General features: G+C 36.4%; 1 pseudogene; it reads right to left on the minus strand.

The window, feature by feature from the left end:
* Positions 1 to 5,918: 5,918 nt before the first annotated feature.
* Positions 5,919 to 7,924, minus strand: LOC145105802 (putative serine/threonine-protein kinase PBL18; annotated as a pseudogene).
* Positions 7,925 to 19,847: the final 11,923 nt, after the last annotated feature.

Raw genomic sequence — 19,847 nt, forward strand, 5'->3', positions numbered from 1 at the left:
TCACAAATGCCAAATATGATGCGCATCCTTTGGACAAACATTTCCTGGCTTTCATCAGGGAGATGATTCCAGAATTTACTCTACGTTTGTCCCCGTACACCATAAATGACTCTTTTCCAGGTGGGTTCACCCTTACTATCTTCTTTCGGTATTGTATCTTAGCGTCGTTGGCGCTAAGCCAATCCATTCCCAAAACGATATCAAAACCGTTCAACTCTATGGGCAACAACTCTTCGTGGAATTCGTTTCCATTTAGGTCGATGACGATGTTCCTAATACGATCACTAACAGGTACGAATTTTCCACTGGCAACTTCTACAATCAGGGCATTATCAAGTTTTTCTACGGGCAATGCTAGTTTCCCACCAAACTTATGTGACACAAAGGAGTAGTTTGCTCCGGAATCAAACAGTATATTGGCAGGCAAACCATTTACAAGGAAGGTACCTGAAGCGACATCGGCTGCCTCCTTTGCAGCTTCGAGCGTCATCTAGAAGGCTCTTTCCTTCGGATTCGGTGGAATGTTGGGTCTTCCTGCCTCTTTCTTCTTCGGGCAGTCCCTCGAAATGTGCCATTCCTCGTTGCACTCATAACAGGCCTTCTTAGTGAACGTGCACTCGTTGGCATAGTGCCCGGGCTTTCCACACTTGAAACAGGTGACCCCTCCGTCACATTTTCCTTGGTGCTTCTTCTTGTATTTGTCGCACCATTTTGCTTCGGCTCCTCCTCCTCTCGAACCAGACTTCGAGAATTTACTCTTCTTGCTGGACCTCGCGGATCCATCGAATTTCCTTTTCTCACCAACCTTGGCCCTTTCCAGACCCCTTTCCTTCTGCTGGGTCTCCACATTCTTAGCTGCTCAAACCGCTGATTTCAGAGTGGTTTCCATCTTGACCGTCGGGCCAAAGTCGGCTGGCAGTCCATTTGCGAACCTCTCAATTTTGGAGAGTTCGGTTGGAACCAAGTAGATATTCGAGACGAGAATATTAAGATAGGGAAATCTTTATTTACGATAGACGTATAATTCCTCATTGTCACTCCGAAAAGTTACATTCTAGTTCTAATACTGTAATTTATACGTTTAGAATCCTGAACACATAAGGTTTCCAGATCTGGTCGGCAACAGACCATAGATCCGAACAAATAACATCATATAAGGCATCAATCATTTTGCACATAAAGCATATTAGGCATACTTTCCTAAATAAGCTAGTGCTCACATCTCACAATCATCGCTTAACATTCTAAGTTTAAGTCTAGAAATCCTACAAATTTCTAGTTCGCTTAAACTAATGCTATGATACCAACTGTGACATCCCCATTTTCACGACCAGAAAAGACTGATTTTGTTTATGCTTTGTTTAAAAATCAGAGTAACATTTTAAATAAAAGTGTTGCGGAATTTGTTCCCAAAATAAAATATGATAAAGATTTATCAAAGCATTTCCGTAGAAATGTATTTCATTAAAAACCTCGGGATGTCATGTTCGATACAGATCAAAAGCATAAACAATACAATATAAGCCTTACTACATTTATTCATATCTACAGGCCTATATCCGTAATCTCTCATCCCAAACATCATATCTATGCTCGTGTACCATTACCTGTAATACAAGAAACTGAGTGGGCCAGGCTTGAGAGCCTGGTGAGCACATAGGGTTTTCAACCCACAATAAATAAGTTTATTAATTTCATCAACCAACAATAACCCGATTATCCGTTCCCATTATCCTCACTTTACGTCCCTAAACACCTATCATAAGGGACCTAGCCTAAGGATCATCATCGGGATGGACACTACTGCTAAGGGGGTTCCTCAGCAATAAATGTCCTAAAGGCAACCATGAGGGGGATGGAGTACACCGGTGAACACATCGTTCACAAACACCTACAGGTTGCGAGCCTGCTAGCGTTCCACTGGACTGTCTAAAAGAGTCTGTGGTTGTCATCCATACTCTGCTAGATTACAGAAATAACAACAACAACATCGAGGCCTCTCATCATTTTATCACACATCGTTTATTACATCTACCCATGTTTTACCCCAACATTTTGTAGATATAAAATACATATACAGTTTAAATCATTTAAAACATGTATAAAAATCTTTCATCAGCATAGACAACAAGTATTCAGACAATATGCACAGATAGCACGTAATTTATATTAAATACTTCATATCTATGTGTAAGATGAAAGTGAATATGCACTTACCTGAAAACATGGTGACTCTGCACTCGGACAACGCTTCGTTACTCTTAAAACAATTTTCCTCGACATAACAGTGGGTTTTTATTAAAAACCGGGCTTCGCTGGAGCAGCGTTTCCGAGCCGAAAGCTTTTCTTCTCGGAGCCGTCGGGCGCTCCGGGGCTTCCTTCTCGTGCTAGGGAGGTTCCCTAGACTTGGGAGGGGTTTAGGGAGGCTAGAGAGAAGCTAGAGAGAGAAAGAAAGGCTTATGGTGTGAAGAAAATATGAAGAGTTCACCCTTTATTTATAGGGATTTTATAGTAAAGTAGCCCCTAAGTTTCGTCCGTATCTTCCGTGTACGAGCTTCGTTTTCTACGTTCTTTATATCCACGCGTTGGTATTTACGAGTACTACAACTTTCATTTAGACCTTGTCGGCTAATTCTCCTTCTATCTCAGATTTACAAAAACTGTATTGTATTTATCGCGCACGAAGAGTAGCGACTAAGCTTCGTCCATATCTTTCGCATACGAGCTCCGTTTCCGACGTTATTTATGTCCACGCGTTGGTATTTACGAGTACTACAACTTTCATTTAGACCCCGTTGGCTAATTCTCATTATATCTCGGATTTACAAACTGTATCGAATTCGTCGCGCTCGAAAAGTAGAGACTAAGATTCGTCCATAACTTTCGCATACGAGCTCCGTTTTTGACGTTATTTATATCCACGCGTTGGTAAAAATAAAATCTACAACTTTCCTTTTTACTCTATTGGGTAATTCTCGACCGATCTTAAATTTATCAGTAGGAGGTGATTACACTGTTAAATGTCCGCGTAAAATTCATAAGTTTTACATACAGACTCTGTTTTCGTCTGTCTTTTTGTCGTTGAGTTCCTATTAATGACATCTTCAACTCTCATTTAGTTCGCGTAAGCCAAAAACCGCTCGAACTAAAATTCGAGTTTCCGGGTCGTGCACTGCTATGCCAAATCTTAAAAAAATCATAACTTCCTCATACGAAGTCAGATTTGGGTATTCTTTATATCCCCAGAATCCTTGTTTCGACCACCACCACTTTATGTAAAGATATCGGGTTTATCTCACACTTTAATTTTGACGCTTATTTTTATTCTTTATTAATTATACATTTATAATTAAGTATAAAGCACATAAATTCACATAATTCACATAATACTCAAATAATTCATTTTATTACTTCAAAAAGAGTTACAATAGTTGACCTAGACTATTATATCATCTATTAATGCTTAGCCCCGAAACCCGAACATTACAAGAACGCCCCGCGTAGTCAGTCACTACGATGGGCGTAGTCGCGACCCATGCAAATATCGGGGCTTCAGCCTAGTACGCGCATCATACCACTTGGTACGCCCAACGTACTTGCCTCAGTTCACTCATCCTCATTAATTGCTTATTTCATACAAACCTCACATCCACAGCTCATATGTAGACCCAAAATGTCATTCTAAGTCATAAAGTTTCCACCTCATGACTTCCCATTGCTAGAAGTGGTCCAAAAACTAAAACCCTAACTTAATATTCAACCAAATCATCATAAATCTTGCATGGAGGGGATAAAAGGACCAAGATCACATTTGTATGGTTCTAAGCACCTAAAACGTTTGAAAGAACAACTCTTATTGTTTAGAGTAAGCCATAGTCATGAACACCAAGATTATGAGACTAACAAGTGTAAACCTAAGAATTAACAAGATCCAAAGAAAACATGAATCAAGTTCCAAGCTTTATACCTTCAAATGATGCTAGATGATGAGATGCTTCTGGATCTAGGTTGTCTCGAGCTTCCAAGATGATTCCACTTCATCCTTCTTCCTTCAAGAACACCAAAAATACACTCTCAAACTAAAAAAGGCTCACACAAAGGATTAGGGTTTGCAATGGGCGATGTGGGAGATGGAGGCTGATGAGAGAAAATGTTTTGAGGGGTTAAGAAGGTTTAAATAGTGCTCAAACCCTAAAAATTAGGGTTTGGACACCAGCCACGTAGGCCCGACGTATGCATGAGTACGCCCAACGTATATGTAAAAACATGCGTCCCTCATAAAGGAGCCATGGGACTAATTTTGCACAAAAATTCCACTTCGGGCCAAAAATTGAAATTTACTTGAACAATAAGTGTTACACATATACATCTTCTTGAGGAGATACAAGTTAGTTCAAGCACATAAACCAAGGACCAAAAACATATTATTGAATCGCTAAAAAATAAAACATCCTATTGACTCATGTTCAAATCCTGGCACTATTCAGCCCTGATGGCCATGGAGGTTCGCCTGCAGTGACTCCAGGGCATGAGGCAAAGCTTCATGTTTGCAGCGGGGGATTAGTCGGTGCGCGAAAGCTGACCCGGAAACCCTCGTTAGGGAAGTTCCCTTTCCAAAAATAAATAAAATAAAACATCGCTACATCCATTGTTTTTTAAATTTGTCATGTTCTTGAATTGATGCAAAATTTCAACGATGGACAAAACGTGGTGTGTGAAGATGTTTCTCAACAGTGACCTTTAATATATCTTTAAACAATCTTAGAAGATCGGATATCAAAATTGTATTGAAACTATTGTATGAGTCTTTATATGTTGAGGATTATCCATTATTTATACATAAAATTTTTTGGAGTCCCCATTTGACTCTTATAATGATACCAATTTAATCACATTGAATTATCTCTTTGTAACCTCTCATGGATATATGCCCATTCAACAGAATAGTAATTTCTAATATATTGTATTTACTATAGAAATTACCAACAATGCCAACGTTATTTTATGTGGAACTGTCACCCAATGTCAGTATGTAACTCGTGAATCTGTACTTAATTAGGGTATCCACAGGCAAGTTTAATAGATGTCGAATAAGGTGGTGATCACGATTAAATAGAGGTTTCATGGAATGTACAGTAGGTGTTGACATGGAGGGAAGTTAAATGGGGATTGGACGGTTCAATGACTGTAAACTTGGCTTTATTTTTAACTACAAGTCATTTGTGGCAAATGACTGTAAACTTGGCTTTATTTTTACATAAATGTAGATTCGTAAATGCTAATATTTTATTTATGGTAAATGATTTCAAATAATTGGTATCCTATTTAATTCAAAACTTATGACATCTAGAACTCTTTAGTAAATGCTATTTTCTTATTTATATATTTTTAATTCTAAATTCTTAATTAGTCATATGTGTTTAAAAATATGATGGCAGTGATATATCATATTTTTAGGTGTCGTGTTTTTTTTTCAAATCAATAACAAATCCGTAATTTAATGAAAAATTTATAAATAAAACCCATGAAAACGAAAATATATTAGTTACTGTATTTTATGTATTGTGTTTTTTTAATTACAGTATCCTTTATTTACAATTTACAATTCTTCATTCTTAATTAATCATATGTGTTTAAAAATATAGTGATAATGATGTCGAAATTTATTAAACTTTATAGAGTTTAATTAGTTGTAGTGGTTAAATAGCGAAGTTGTATAAAATTGAAATGAGAATGTGACAATGACGTGACTATGGGGTAGAGAAACCAAAAGTAAATGATAAGCAGAACTTGTGAGATCATCACTTATTAGTATATAGGCAGTATATATGTTGTATATATGTTCAGCTTAATTATAACTCAATATGATATTGGATCAACGGTCGGTTCTCATAATTTAACTATATTCATCAACTCTTTCAAGCTCTATGAGGAATCAATGGTGAACCATGTGCTGACCAATCTGCCGCTGACTCATGCTGAAGGACATGCCCATTGCCCTTACCATTGAAGCTATGTGTACTAATCTTAGATTTTGAATTTGACATATTTTTATTACAATGTGCACTAGGAGAAGGGAGTTTTTCTAGAATGGATAGGACATCAGACATGTCGGGTCGATACGTTGCCTCCGGATGACAACATTGGAGGGCTAGGTTGGCCACAATAGAGGCCGTCTTTCTTGAGTACTGCCCTTCAAGCCTCGAGTCCATGATCTTGAATACCTTCTTTGTATCTCTGAGTTGAGGCCTTACCCATTCCAATAGCCTCTTCTCTTCTGCAACCCGTTTGTAGTCAATGGCACATCGCCCTGTGATGAGCTCCAACAACACTATCCCAAAGCTATATGCATCACATTTTGTTGTAAGTCTACCTGCACGATACATGTTACAATTGCGAAAAGTTACCAAAAGCTACTGATAACCATTTCCTAATCTAATACTACAACAAATATATAGAAGCATTTAAAAATGTTCATGCTTATATATAAACGTACTGAAATTTTGGTATTTACCGTATTCACTTAAAAGGGGTTCATACTCAGAGCATCTACAATGCATAGTTCAATGGGAAAGTTGAATAAGATGACATGTCTAATTGGCATTCAATGGAGTAAACTCTACCATTATGGGATTCCATGTTGGCATTCAATGAATATGGAGTTCAATTGCCATCGAACTCTTCAATGGGAAAAAGGAAACCTTTTAACTATTAAACATATATTCCATTGAACTCTATTGAGTTCAATGCATTGTAGGAAAATTAATGTAGAATTGTATAGTAAGTAAAATGATGATGTGTCAATCCATTAAACTCTAATAAATTTAATGCATTGTGGATGTGTTCACAACTGAAGCGCGAGCAGGTAACGTATACAAATATTTTTCCATGCAAGTGGTAGCATATAGCACATAATCTACAAACTTTAAGTATCTAAATTAATGTGTCCAAACATGTGTTAAATCAATTAATTTTGTTGTAGTGGATATTTACTTGAAGAATAAATCAAGAAACATGGAAAATAAACCTGCAGCGAAGTATTCAGGGGCTGTATAGCCTTCGGTGCCAATTATTTGACTTGTTACAGGACTCCAATCGCCTGATGGGCCAGCCTTTGCCAAACCAAAGTCTGAGAGTTTCACGTTATAGTCCTACAAACAAAAAGTTTTACGAAGATAAAAAGTGGATGAGCATATAAAACATGATAATCATAACAAAGCTTAAAGGTGATTCATTATAAGTGGTAGATAATACCATATCTAGCAGGACATTAGAAGATTTGAAATCACAGTATATAATTTTTGATTGGAAAGCATGCAAGAAAGCGAGCCCTTGAGCAACCTCCACTGCAACTTTAAGCCTTAGTGCCCATGAAAGAGGTTCTCCACCACCTGAACATACACACGAATATTTGTAAAGACAAATGTATATATGATTATGAAAATGGTGTACGCTGCCCTTGGGTCTTTATTAAACGTACGTCTAAAAAGATGATGCTCCAAGCTGCCTCCAGGCATAAATTCAGAAACCAACAACCTATTTTCGCCTTCATAGCAGAAACCAATAAGATTGACTAAATTTTGATGATGAAGTCAACCAAGATATGAAACTTCTGACTGCAAACAAATAGAAGTTGAACTTAGAACGACAACTATTAATAAGCAATGATGAAATAAATCTTAGTGTTATGGAGAATAAAACGCACCAACCACTCCATATGGCCTTGAAAACCTAAGCGCTTAAGTTTCTTGATGGCAACTGGCATTCCCGATTCGGGTTCTACAGGAGTAAGGGTTTCCTTGTTGAGCCACCCTTTGTATACATAGCCCAATGCACCTTCTCCAAGAAGATAATCGGGAGAAAAGTATTGAGTAACTTTTATAACCTCACTAAATGCGAAAACTTTCAAATGTGGAGATAATATCATCTCATCACCATGCCTCGGGTTTGGATTAGGCAGATTTTGAGCGTATGTAGAGATATGTTGTGGTGGAGGTAGCGGATAAGTAAGTTTCTTGGAATCGCTTCTGTACGGTTCCTTGGCCCCTCCTGCAGTAACAACTTCTGTAAATCCGATAAAGTATCAAAAGAAGTGGAAACTATCATTAAATAAAGTATACAATTGCTCACAAGATAGAGAATGTTCATATGAAACGGCTTGCGTTTTTAACAACGGTTACGAATAAATGGAATCCTAGCCAATGAAGATTGTTTAGGTAACATGTGGTTAGAAATCTATCTCGTCGTTAGTAATAATTCCAACAGTTTTCTCACAAATGTAGCAGATAAGTTCCTGCTAGAAATCATGATGCTAGATCACACATTCACTACTGAGGCATTCACAACCAACAGAAACTTTGACAAAGAAATAAGAACACGAATATTATGCAATCCAAAGTGTGAAACCCTGATAGTGTTTTGTAGAAACATTTGCAACTTTAAAAACCACAAACACGATTATCAGAAGCGAAACCAAGTAATTTATCACATTATCTTTTAAACCCTTATAAAAACATCAAATGATGTTACACACCCTTATCGTATCACGATTATCAGAAGCACCAAAGAAACTTTATGTGAACTCCAAATTTGGATCAAGATCGTATCAGCAAATTCTTGAGTAATAGAAATAGCTAAATTACCCAAAACAAACACCTAAGAAAACTTAAAATCTATAATCAGGAGGAATTACCAGAGGCATGGGGTTGAACATAATCGATAGTGATTGCCACCATTTCTTCTCGTTCTGCAGCAGTTCCCCATTAGTATTTTCAGTTGAATTTAAGCAAGTAGAGGAGAATTGTATGTTTATATTGCGGATTAGAAATGGGATACTGACACAGTTGCTTTCTTCTTCTTCGTCCTCACTGTTCCGATAGTAGGCATTAGGGACGAGTTACGTGAATGGAGATCAAACAATTTCGGTTCAGGAAATCAAGCTGGCGTTGCTGATATACACGTGTCCACCCACCGGTGTATATGATTTTGTAGTCATAGATCAGTACATACTGTTACCATTAAATTTCTCATTAATTTCGTTATCGTTTTTTTCTTCTTAAATATGTAAGCAACACATTAATATTTTATAGTTACGGTCTAGTTAGTCACCTCATATATAGAGTTATTCTCTAAAATACCATAAAAGCTTTTTATCTAAATTTAGATAGCTTCCACTAAAATACCATAAAAGTCATGAAAATCTAAGGTAGATCAATACAGTCATCCAAATCAGAGTATCAAATTGTGGAAATCATAAAATCTGCAAGCCAGAGTGTACATTCAAGCCTTCGCATTCACGCGATAATCTGAAGTACCCAAAACATATTTAATCTACAAGTGTAAGCACGAAGTTTAGTGAGTTTCTAAAACATTACATACAACTCAGCAAAATACCAACTATGGTTATCAACAACCATATGGACTAACAACATATTTCAAGCGTATCAGTAACCCTGGGGACTAACAGCAGTCCCATGAACTCACAACAGTCCAGGAGATATCAGCAACACAATTTCATAGATAACACCTGTCAACAAGTAAGACCCAGCTCGTCAACATGCATATACTAAAACACAGGTAATATAGTGAGAAGACTCACCTCACAAGTAGCAACTGAGTACAACAGCTCACACAAGGTAGACAGGTACAAAATAAGCACCTAATCAAAAATAAAGAAGTAACCTTTTCAAACTATGCTCACAACCTAATTTTGACCAAAAATGAAAAAGTCGGAGTTCATGGTCCACCCTCCTACGTCCCGTGTACCAACTGCAGTACGCATTGCATAGAAGCTGCGAGGTTACAGGCCAACATCAGGTTATGCCATGCGTAACAAGATGTACGCCATGCGTACTTAGCCTGAATGCTAAATACTCCATTAAGCTCTTAATTCATATTGTTAACTCCTCAAACTTCTCAATATGAACTACAGGTACGTCTTAATGGATAAAGTCCCTGACTTTATCCATTTGCATGTCATAAATGAGTAATAATCCGAGCCCTAAGTCCATGAAATGTACCAATGCTCAAGATCTCAAGCATGAGGTGAAAGAGAATGTTCAAGCTCTTAACTTTATGGTTCTACAACCCCAATAACAGCAAGAAATGGTCTTCAAATGGTTTGGAGTACAACATACTCACTAGAACCAAAATTATGAGACAAAAAGCATACAAAAAGCACACTAACTATACCTAACATGAATGATTGACAAGATTGAAACTTTATACCTCTTGGAGGTGGAAAACAAGCTGAAGAATCTAGATCTACAGGGCTTGGACTCTTAGATGCTTCTCCAAGGATCTTCTTTTTTTCAAAGGAGCAGACACACAAACACTTAGAGCCTCAAAAATCTCTAAAAAATGATTAGGGTTTTGAAAGGGCGGCTTTGGAGGATGGAGGCTGATCATAAGAAGGTAACAAGGGGTTAAGGTCCTTTAAATAAGGCTCAAAACCCTGAATTTAGGGTTTGTACTCTGCGCCACTACAACCTCCGTAACAAAAGTTACGCCCTACGTAGTGGGTGAAAACCATCGCATGAGGTTAATGAATTACGCGCTACGTACTTCATTAACTACGCCCTGTGTACTTCCCATTTTCACAATAATATAACTTTAAAATCATAAGAAAATACACACTGAGGAACGGGTGTAACAGTAGTCGTCATGCGAATTAGCTTGGAGGCTTGCATATCTTATGGAGTATCTTTAACGACCATGTATTTTCCTTTTAAGATGATATCAAGTAAATACTCATAAAACATAAAAATTTCATTTTTTTAAGTGTTTAATATGTAACAGTTCATTTTTTAATAGATGGTGGTGCGTTCTGTAGGTAGTTCATGTTTTTATAATCTATAGTTAATTCTTTAATAGATGGCGGTGCCCTTTCTAGTTAGTTCATATTTTTATAGTCTTTTTCCTAGTATGTTGGATTTTTTATGTAATCATTATAATCTACTAGATTATTTTCTTGTATATTTTATATCCATGAGGCTTTCTACGCATCCATTTGTTCTTTTGTATTGTGTATGAAGCTTATAAACTTTTCAATAAGTAATTTCTTCGAAATCCATAAGCGGTATTTTAACAAATAAAATATTTATTACAACACATATTGTGAAAAAAAACTAGCGTCATTGCAAATAGAAGTAAGATAACATTCATATATTTATGTTTTTCATACTCCAAAACAAATATATTTGTTTCACTTCTTGAGCACCAACTATATTTTTTTGAGTTCATGTAATTCCAACATTTGATCCTTAATCTTGGTATTATCATTTATGTTCTTGTTCGTGTTCTTCTTCTTCAACTCCAACTATGTTTTCTATAATTTCGATTGCATATATTTAAGTTCTTCATGTGTTTTAAGTAGAAAATGTTTTTAGCTTTATACATCTAGTTCCTCGACGATCTATATGAAATATTTGTAGCCTTTCCTTTATTCTAAAATAATACAATATAAGATATGTGTGCATTACACTTCATTTCATACAAAGCTATTTGTTAGAAACACATGTTATGGGACTTCTTAACCTAAAATAATCCAGCTTCGACATCATAGTGACACATTTGGATTCGAGCATATCATGAAGTCGTTAAGAAGAACCAAGGAATTAGTATGTTGGAGGCTATAATAAAGTGGAACATAAACCATGCCAACTTTCACAGGAATTACATCTCAATGTTAGTGCTTCACAAGGTTTTTGGATATTACCCTCGCTAACTGATCATAACAATATTCACGTGTGTTGTTAATGAGATTATAATTTTATTAGGAAACTATTAATTTTAAGTTTAAATTCTTCACGATATTAGAGATTTTTTTGAGTAGGCAAAACATTTCCAATGAAAATAGTTACATCGTATCATGTTCTCAACAAAAAAATGTGATTAATCTACGGTAGATTAGTGTTGCCATTATCCTGTTCTCAACAAAAAATACGATTAATCTACGGTAGATTACTATTGCTAGTTATATATCCTTGATGAGTTTAAATATTTAATATCAAACTTACATGTGAATTTTATTCTATATCAACACATCAAATGATGTTACACACCCTTAAAAGTACTAAAGTAACTATAAAGGAATAGTTCAAAAAACTATGTTCCAGCCTTCTCCTAATTCGATTTTCAATCGTTCCTCTTTATCAGGTACATTTACTCCGTCGAGCCTAACTTTTTATTCACACAATGGTTCACCTACCTTACCTTTCTGTTCTTTAAATGCTAGGCTAAATATGTTAGGTCTCGCATTTGTAGTGTTGTGTTAGAGCCTGTATGCGAAAGCTTTCGTAGTTTTGTATCTTTAGTCTTCAACTTGTATATACGAAATGGATGTTTTGTTTTCTTAGTTTTTGTTCTAGGCTTTGTTAATTATTTTTGACAGGTTGTAATAGCTGAAGTGTTGTGACCTCATTGGAGATGTCCTAACCGACCCCCCTATTATGTCATATATATAAGGGACGTTAGTTAGAGAGAGAGAGAGAGAGAGAGAGAGAATCAAAGGTGCTCATAAATGTTTAAAAACAAAAGAACATGTTCTTACTCTTGTGGATTATGTTGATCCCTATGAGAAACATAAGGATCTAGCAACATAAGAAAAGGAGAAAATCAAAGGAGATCTAAGAGCCAAAAGAGATTTACGTTTCACACTTCCACCAGATACATTCAAATTTGTGAGTTCTTTGGCAACTGCTCATGATATCTAGGAGAGATTGAATGAACTTTACTCAGAAGACATTGATCAAACTCGTTCTATGCAAACAAACGTTGCTTTCGGAGTTTAGATCATTTCGACAGAAGGCTGGAGAGACAATTAGTCAAGTTGCAAGCATGTTTAATCATCTATTGAGCAAAATGTTGATGTATGGATTGAAGAGAGAACAATTTAAGAAATATTCTTCAGAACAAGTTATTCATATCTTAAAATCTCATTAAAATGAGGTTTTGGAGAATGCAAAGCCAATTGTGGATGTTGGTCCTTTATCTCTTGTTGCGAAGGAGGAAAGTGTGAAAGGAAAGAAGTCCAAAGAAAAAGAAATTGTTGTTGATTCTGATTCAAATGCAACAGATGAGGAATTCACAAGCAAAAAGAAAGCCCTCATGGTCAGTAATCCAAAGAAATTCTTCAAAAAGAATTTTTAATGTTTAGAGGTACCAATAATACGAGTATTAATGGTGGCGGAAATGGATACAAAGGAGGAAACTAAAATTGTGAGAAAAATAAAAGTGAAGGAGTCAAGAGTTATCAACAGGAAAAAGAGAAGAAGTAAAAGAAATTTTTGGGAGATTCAGGTTTTGACTAAATTACTGCAATGGGAAGAATCGCTTTGCTAGAGAGTGCATGTTGTGAAAAAAAAATAAGAAGACGGTGAAAGAGAAGGCTGAAGCTTACTATCTTCAGAAGATTGAAGATCTAAACAAGTCAAAAGCTCATGTAAAGGCATTGGTGGTTGAAGAAGATAATTATTAGAGAATGGTGCCTACAGTCATAACATAGTCACAACAATTGGTAATATTACTAATACTAATATGGTCGTTTTGGGTTACACGCAACGACATAATAAGCAATAAATGACATGGGAAAATTTTAGGGACTTTATTTGTTAATTAATTAATTTTAACATCCCGAAAATTAAGGGTAAAAATTTCATTTTTAATATATATATATATATATATATATATATATATATATATATATATATATATATATATATATATATATATATATATATATATATATATATATATATATATATATATTCAAGCATTCCTTTATCTTTATCCAAACATTTAAAAGTATTCCAGAGTAAAACAATTATCAGAGTAAATCTCAAAATCATGAATTGCGGAAAAACACGGGTGTATGCGTTGCGATCAAGTCGGACCCTTCCCTTTCGAACCGGATGTACCTGAAACCATAAACCACAAACTGTAAGCACAAAGCTGAGTGAGTTCCCCAAATATCACATACCATATATATCAAATGATCCATACATATCATACATATCTAGTAATCAATAAAAAGTGCTATGTGCCAACCATAGTCTTGTCATTATGCCACAAGCCGTATCATGGTCTTACTTGCCAGACCGGAGGTCAAAACCCTGGGTCTTACAAACAAGTGCCAGGAGCCACCTCCTGGTCTTCCATGCAAGCATCACAAAGACATCTAGCATACAATCTACAACTACTTAACTAATTAACTGTCAGAGTTTAGACTCTGGTCTTGCATACAAATTGTCAGGAGCCGCCTCCTGGTCTTTAATACAAAATGCCAAGGGCTACCCCCGAGTCTTCCAATAATAGATAAACCAAATGGGCCGGCATTGGTGCCTTCGACCCGGAGAATAGTGATGAGACTCACCTCGAATGTTGAAGCTCACTTAAAGAAATCCCTAGATGCTGCCCTGACGACTCCCCAAGCTATCAGAACAAAAAATAACACCCAATTAGCAATTGGGTTCCATTCTATGGCCTACAATCCATACTTGAGGTAAAATGACCATTTTACCCCTGGCCCAACTTGAACCAAAACTGAGGCCCAAATCCAATAACCAAAAACCCAAAACCAAAAGATCCACAAAGGCCCACTAATCGCCCAATTTTCCAAATTGGGCGCAACCCATATGGGCCTCATTCTAAGCCCAATAATTTACTTAGTCTAAAAAATCGATCTTATATGGCCCAAAAGGCCCAAAGCAACAAGATGGCCCAAGGATGTGAAGCCCAAAACACCACAAATCCAAAGCTCATGTGAGCGTTGTACGCGGGGTGTACACTCAGCTACGCTGGGCGTACTCGACAAATCCAAATCGCGACTAATAACTAAGTACGCTGGGCGTACTCTAAGTTACGCGGGGCGTAACTTGACTCATTCCAAAACTGTTTTTATGGCTTAACCACTTAATTACTTTGCACCCAAACTTCAGAGAACCTCAAAATAAAGCTCTTAATGCATAAAGTCGGCACCTTTATGCATTTGCATGACTTAATGGGACCCAACAACCATCTTAATCCATTAAGACCCGTTTTAATCCAACTAGAACATGCATGAACCAAAATCAAGGATCAAGATACCATTTTTTATGAACTTATAAACTCAAAAAGGGCTAGATCTAGCAATTTTAGCTCCTGGAGTGGCTCAAACTCACAAGGAGGACTCAAAACACATAAATAAGCACAAATCTAGCCCTAAACCCATAAATCATAACAAGAATCGAATGTATGAACTTAATACCTTAAATGAGCTAGAAATGAAGCCAAGAGTGGATCTATAATTCTTCCTTTGAGCCACAAGCTAGCACCAAACACCTTTTCCTTGAAAATGAGAAAAAGTACACCAAAATGCACACTTAGATCTCACAAACACTCAATTAGAGGTTAGGGTTTCCGAAATAAGGCTAGAAGTCAACGGAGGCTGAACAAATGAAAGAGCCTTGAGTTTATAAGGATGCTTAAAAAGTGCCCAAACCCTAAAAATTAGGGTTTGACACACTACTCATTACGATAGGCTTACCCCGACTTACGTTGGGCGTACTCACCCAGGCACACGCCACTTACATGCACGCATGGGACTGATTTGCCATTCTTTTTCATTGGGGGCCATTTCTGCCAATAATTTCAAATTGCCATAACTTCCCTATCTTAGGTCTGTTTCCAACAAATCTTATATCCACGGAAAGGTGGCGAGAAGCCCTACACTTCCAACAACACACCATAGCCTTAAAACTTCCCGAACAAAACCTAAAACTCATAAAGGATTGAGTTATCAAATTACGATCATACCCTCAGGATCAAACACTTGGATCACTTAAACCATAACACCCACATCCGAAAAAGGCCAAATCCTTTCTTCCCCAAGGCCCTAATCCTCATGAAAACTGAAGATTGGGTCGCAACCCCGAAGAATGAAGCAAATCCAAAACCGAGTGTTACATTAATAGCCTTTTGTACTGTTGTTTTTGTTGGGTTTTATGAACTCTAACATTCCTATGGTGCACATAAAACCCTAATGCTTTGGATCAAAGTTTTTTCTATTATACATGCAACAAACATTTTTCCAAAGCATGAAACCTAAACTAGCATGCAAGGTGATTCCTCAATTAATATATTATACTTATAATATATTATACTTATACATTTTTCCAACTCACATGTATCATTCTAATTAGTCTCTTTTGATCACTAAATTAATTCTTGATCAATACTAATTAAATAATATGATTCCTCAATTAATATATTATACTTATAATATATTAATAAATCATAATTAACCTCTTACCCAAATATCCTTCCTAACATATCGCTTTGATGAATGCAACCCAAATGGACCATGCTACTATCAGGTCAAGCACATACCAATTATAGTTATGGGCTTAGACACCTTTTCCAGCAGTCTCCCACTTGGATAAGTCTAATAACTGTAATTGCCAATGTAACTTAAAATCCGATTATCAATCATAGCTCTCAAAAGCCGATGACATATTCTAATGTGTCCATTAGATAAATGATCATATAATCCTCTGTTCTACAAGATATCAAGCGGACAAATACATGGAAAATAGTCATACTTATTCTCCTGCAGTTTGTTTCCTGATTTCCGATTTGTTTGACGTAAAACTTAATTGAACACATCAATAGAGTTCTGATCGGGCCCGACACATAAGTCAAAACAAAATCATCGAGGGGCCCAATATATCGGTTTTAATCATCTTAGGATAAAAGGAACATATAAACTTCGACTTATATGCTTGTATTAATTATTCATTGAATCGTACATAACATCACGTTTTATAATATCGAGTTACTGATGAGTTTTCGTACTTTTAATGTACAATCAACAAATAATCGGCAAGTCATATATCTTGGTTTGAAGATTATACAATATTATCGTCTGACAATCACTCGTGATATATTCCATGAAGTGATATGTGAGCGTGGGTTTAGTCCAATACTCAAATCTTATTTCAGGAGAACTCATGCATGTTTGTAGCAATCTTTTGCTATGTCTAACACCTTAGACAATCATACAAAAACCCATTCATGATAGTCTTCTTTCATAACCTACTTCCAAAGTATGATCGACTGTGGATAGTTTGAATAATCTTATTATTCTGGAAGTCAAAACATGCAAAATGAAACAACAGCAAATAATTGACATAAGACAGTAACACTACTTATAAATAAAAACACCTTTTATTCAATCATCAATATGTCAATTAGATTTTGACTATTACAAATTTCAAAAATTCTATCTAATCACTAAAACTAATATCGTGTGACAACCCGAAATTTTGTCCGTTTCCGTTACGCGATTTCCGTTAATAAAATTTCGAATTCATTAACTTTTCCGTCAAACTTCTTGGTTTAGAAAATAATCTAGTTATATATAATAAAATTATTTACAAGTTGGAACCAAAAATCGTGCGGAAACCCGAATATCTCGAAAAATCAATCAATTCCGGCCTAAGTGAGTTTACAGCCGTAAACTCGTTTACGACCGTAAACCCGTTTACGGCCAGTAAAGAGTGGACCCCCCACCGACCACAAAACCCCTATAAATACGAGACCTCCACCTTCATTTGAACACTTCTTACCGATAACTCTTTCCTTCTCTCTCTAAAAACCTTGACCGTAAACACCTAAAAACACCTTCAAAATTCGGGACACATCAACTAACACCGTTTGGAGTCACTTCGGAACGCCTGGAAACGCTTATCTCTTCAAAGTCAGCACCAGTGTTCTTGAGTTTACGGTCCATATTCAAAGACCGTAAACCCTGTTCTTGAGTTTACGGTCCAAGCCTTCAAAGATTGTAAACTCTGTTCTTGAGTTTACGGTCGTAAACTCACCGAGCCTTCAGAAACCGTAAACCCCAGTTCACGGCCGTAAACCCTGTTCACGGTCGTAAACTGTCTGTCGACCATAAACCCTTGTTCACGGCCGATAAACACCTTTAAGTGGTGCTTTTGGCTGAAAACCCACTTTCATCGATTCAATCAAGTCCCGGTAACATTCCTCAACCGAATACAAGTGTTCCTCTAACACTTTATCTAACGAAATCGTTAATTTAGATACATATATGTATTTATTTGATAATAGGATTCCGTTAAGTGTTACGTGCAACAACTCGAGGATCTTCATTTCAGTCAGCGTTTTCACGCAACAACTGTGAGTTCATACCCCTACATTTTCTGTATTTTTAATGTTTTCAGGGGGGAATACAAGCTAAACCTAAATGTTTTCAAAACTTATGCAAATCTCGTAGTTTAACCCGTTTGTACTATGCTGAGCATAAGTGACGTTTTCACTAATATTGCATAGTTTTTCGGACACGTTATTCACTATACATGCAAACTATAATCGGTATAGTTTGGGATTTTCTAAAACATATCAAGTATAGAAACTTTCACTACTAAACATATGCACTAAGACAGAAACCGTTTACAGTTTACATCACTACTTTATCATGGTATTCATAACTGTAATTATCACTACATACGGTATACATACGGATTTTCACTACGGTAGAACGCTACTACACTACATGTAAACTAGATTGTACGATACTGTGAGGCGCTACTTCACTACTATACCCTTAGGTGTACAGGGATAAATCCTACCATAGTATAACCAGAGTCTCCTGGAGGGAGAGCGTGAGATTTGTGAATAGATCTATTCGGGACTGACAATCCCACACCCGAACTGCTAGCTACAGTTGGGCAGGCATGCCTAGGGTGACAAATGTCATTTAACTCGACGCCTGAAGAATGTTGGAAAGGTCTCTACTCATATCAAGCATGGTTATACGACTCACAATATGTATAAATCACCTTTAGTTTACAACTTAACACTCTTCAACAGTTTTATTTACATTAAATAGAACTAATACACACTACAACTGGAGAACTTTCAGGGTTTCAAACAGAAACGATCATACAATGGTTTTTCGCACGAAATACTATTACATCATGATTAGCATTAGCTAGTCGCATGAAGTAATAATTTCGCATATCACTACAGTTTTTAGCGACAAGCATTCATGGTTTTATACAGAATTGAAAACACTACATCCTCACTAAAGAAAATATCGGATTTTCTTGGAACTATACAAACATTTTAAGAACTCATCAACGATTTTCACTACAAACCACCGCTTATGAACTCACCAGCTTTATGCTGATACTCTTTCAAACTGCTTGTATTCTCAGGAAATCAGTAGACAGGTACTTGCTGGATTTTCGAGGAACTGGAGCAATAAGAGTTTTATGTTTATACTATACAAAGCTATTGGATGTAATTTAAACTAAGTTTCAGACATAGTTTCAAACTGATGTAAACATTTTTATTTAAGTATTCACTGTAATGGTTGTGTTGCTATGATTGCTGTTATTCATTGGTTGTGATGCTACACATGACGTCCTCCGCCACGGAACGTTTTCGCCATCGGTTTTGGGGTGTGACAGATTGGTATCAGAGCCCTTGTTTATAGCGAACTAGTATACCGAACCTTATGTGGTATACAACTATAAACACTAATGGGCCTAAGTGCTCTACGCTAAAAGGATACTTTCAAAAATATAAGTATTTTTATAAAAGTATACGAACATGCATACATAACAAAATTCATGTCGCTAGTAGAACAAAACAAAAAGTATTTGGATGTTGGAACACTGCGGTTAAACCTGGGCAGTTATGTAATCATGTCTAGGGTGAATATAGCCTGATCAACTATATTCAGTCGAGACATGACCAACATGTGTTTCGGAGTGACTATGGTGTTATAGCAGGCCTAAAACTTACCAAAATCATCTCACATAAAATACTATAGGAGTAGTTTC

The sequence above is a fragment of the Lactuca virosa genome, chromosome 4 (assembly GCF_052849685.1).
Source record: "Lactuca virosa cultivar CGN04683 chromosome 4, Lactuca_virosa_CGN04683_v6, whole genome shotgun sequence".
NCBI classification, from domain to species: Eukaryota; Viridiplantae; Streptophyta; class Magnoliopsida; order Asterales; family Asteraceae; genus Lactuca; species Lactuca virosa.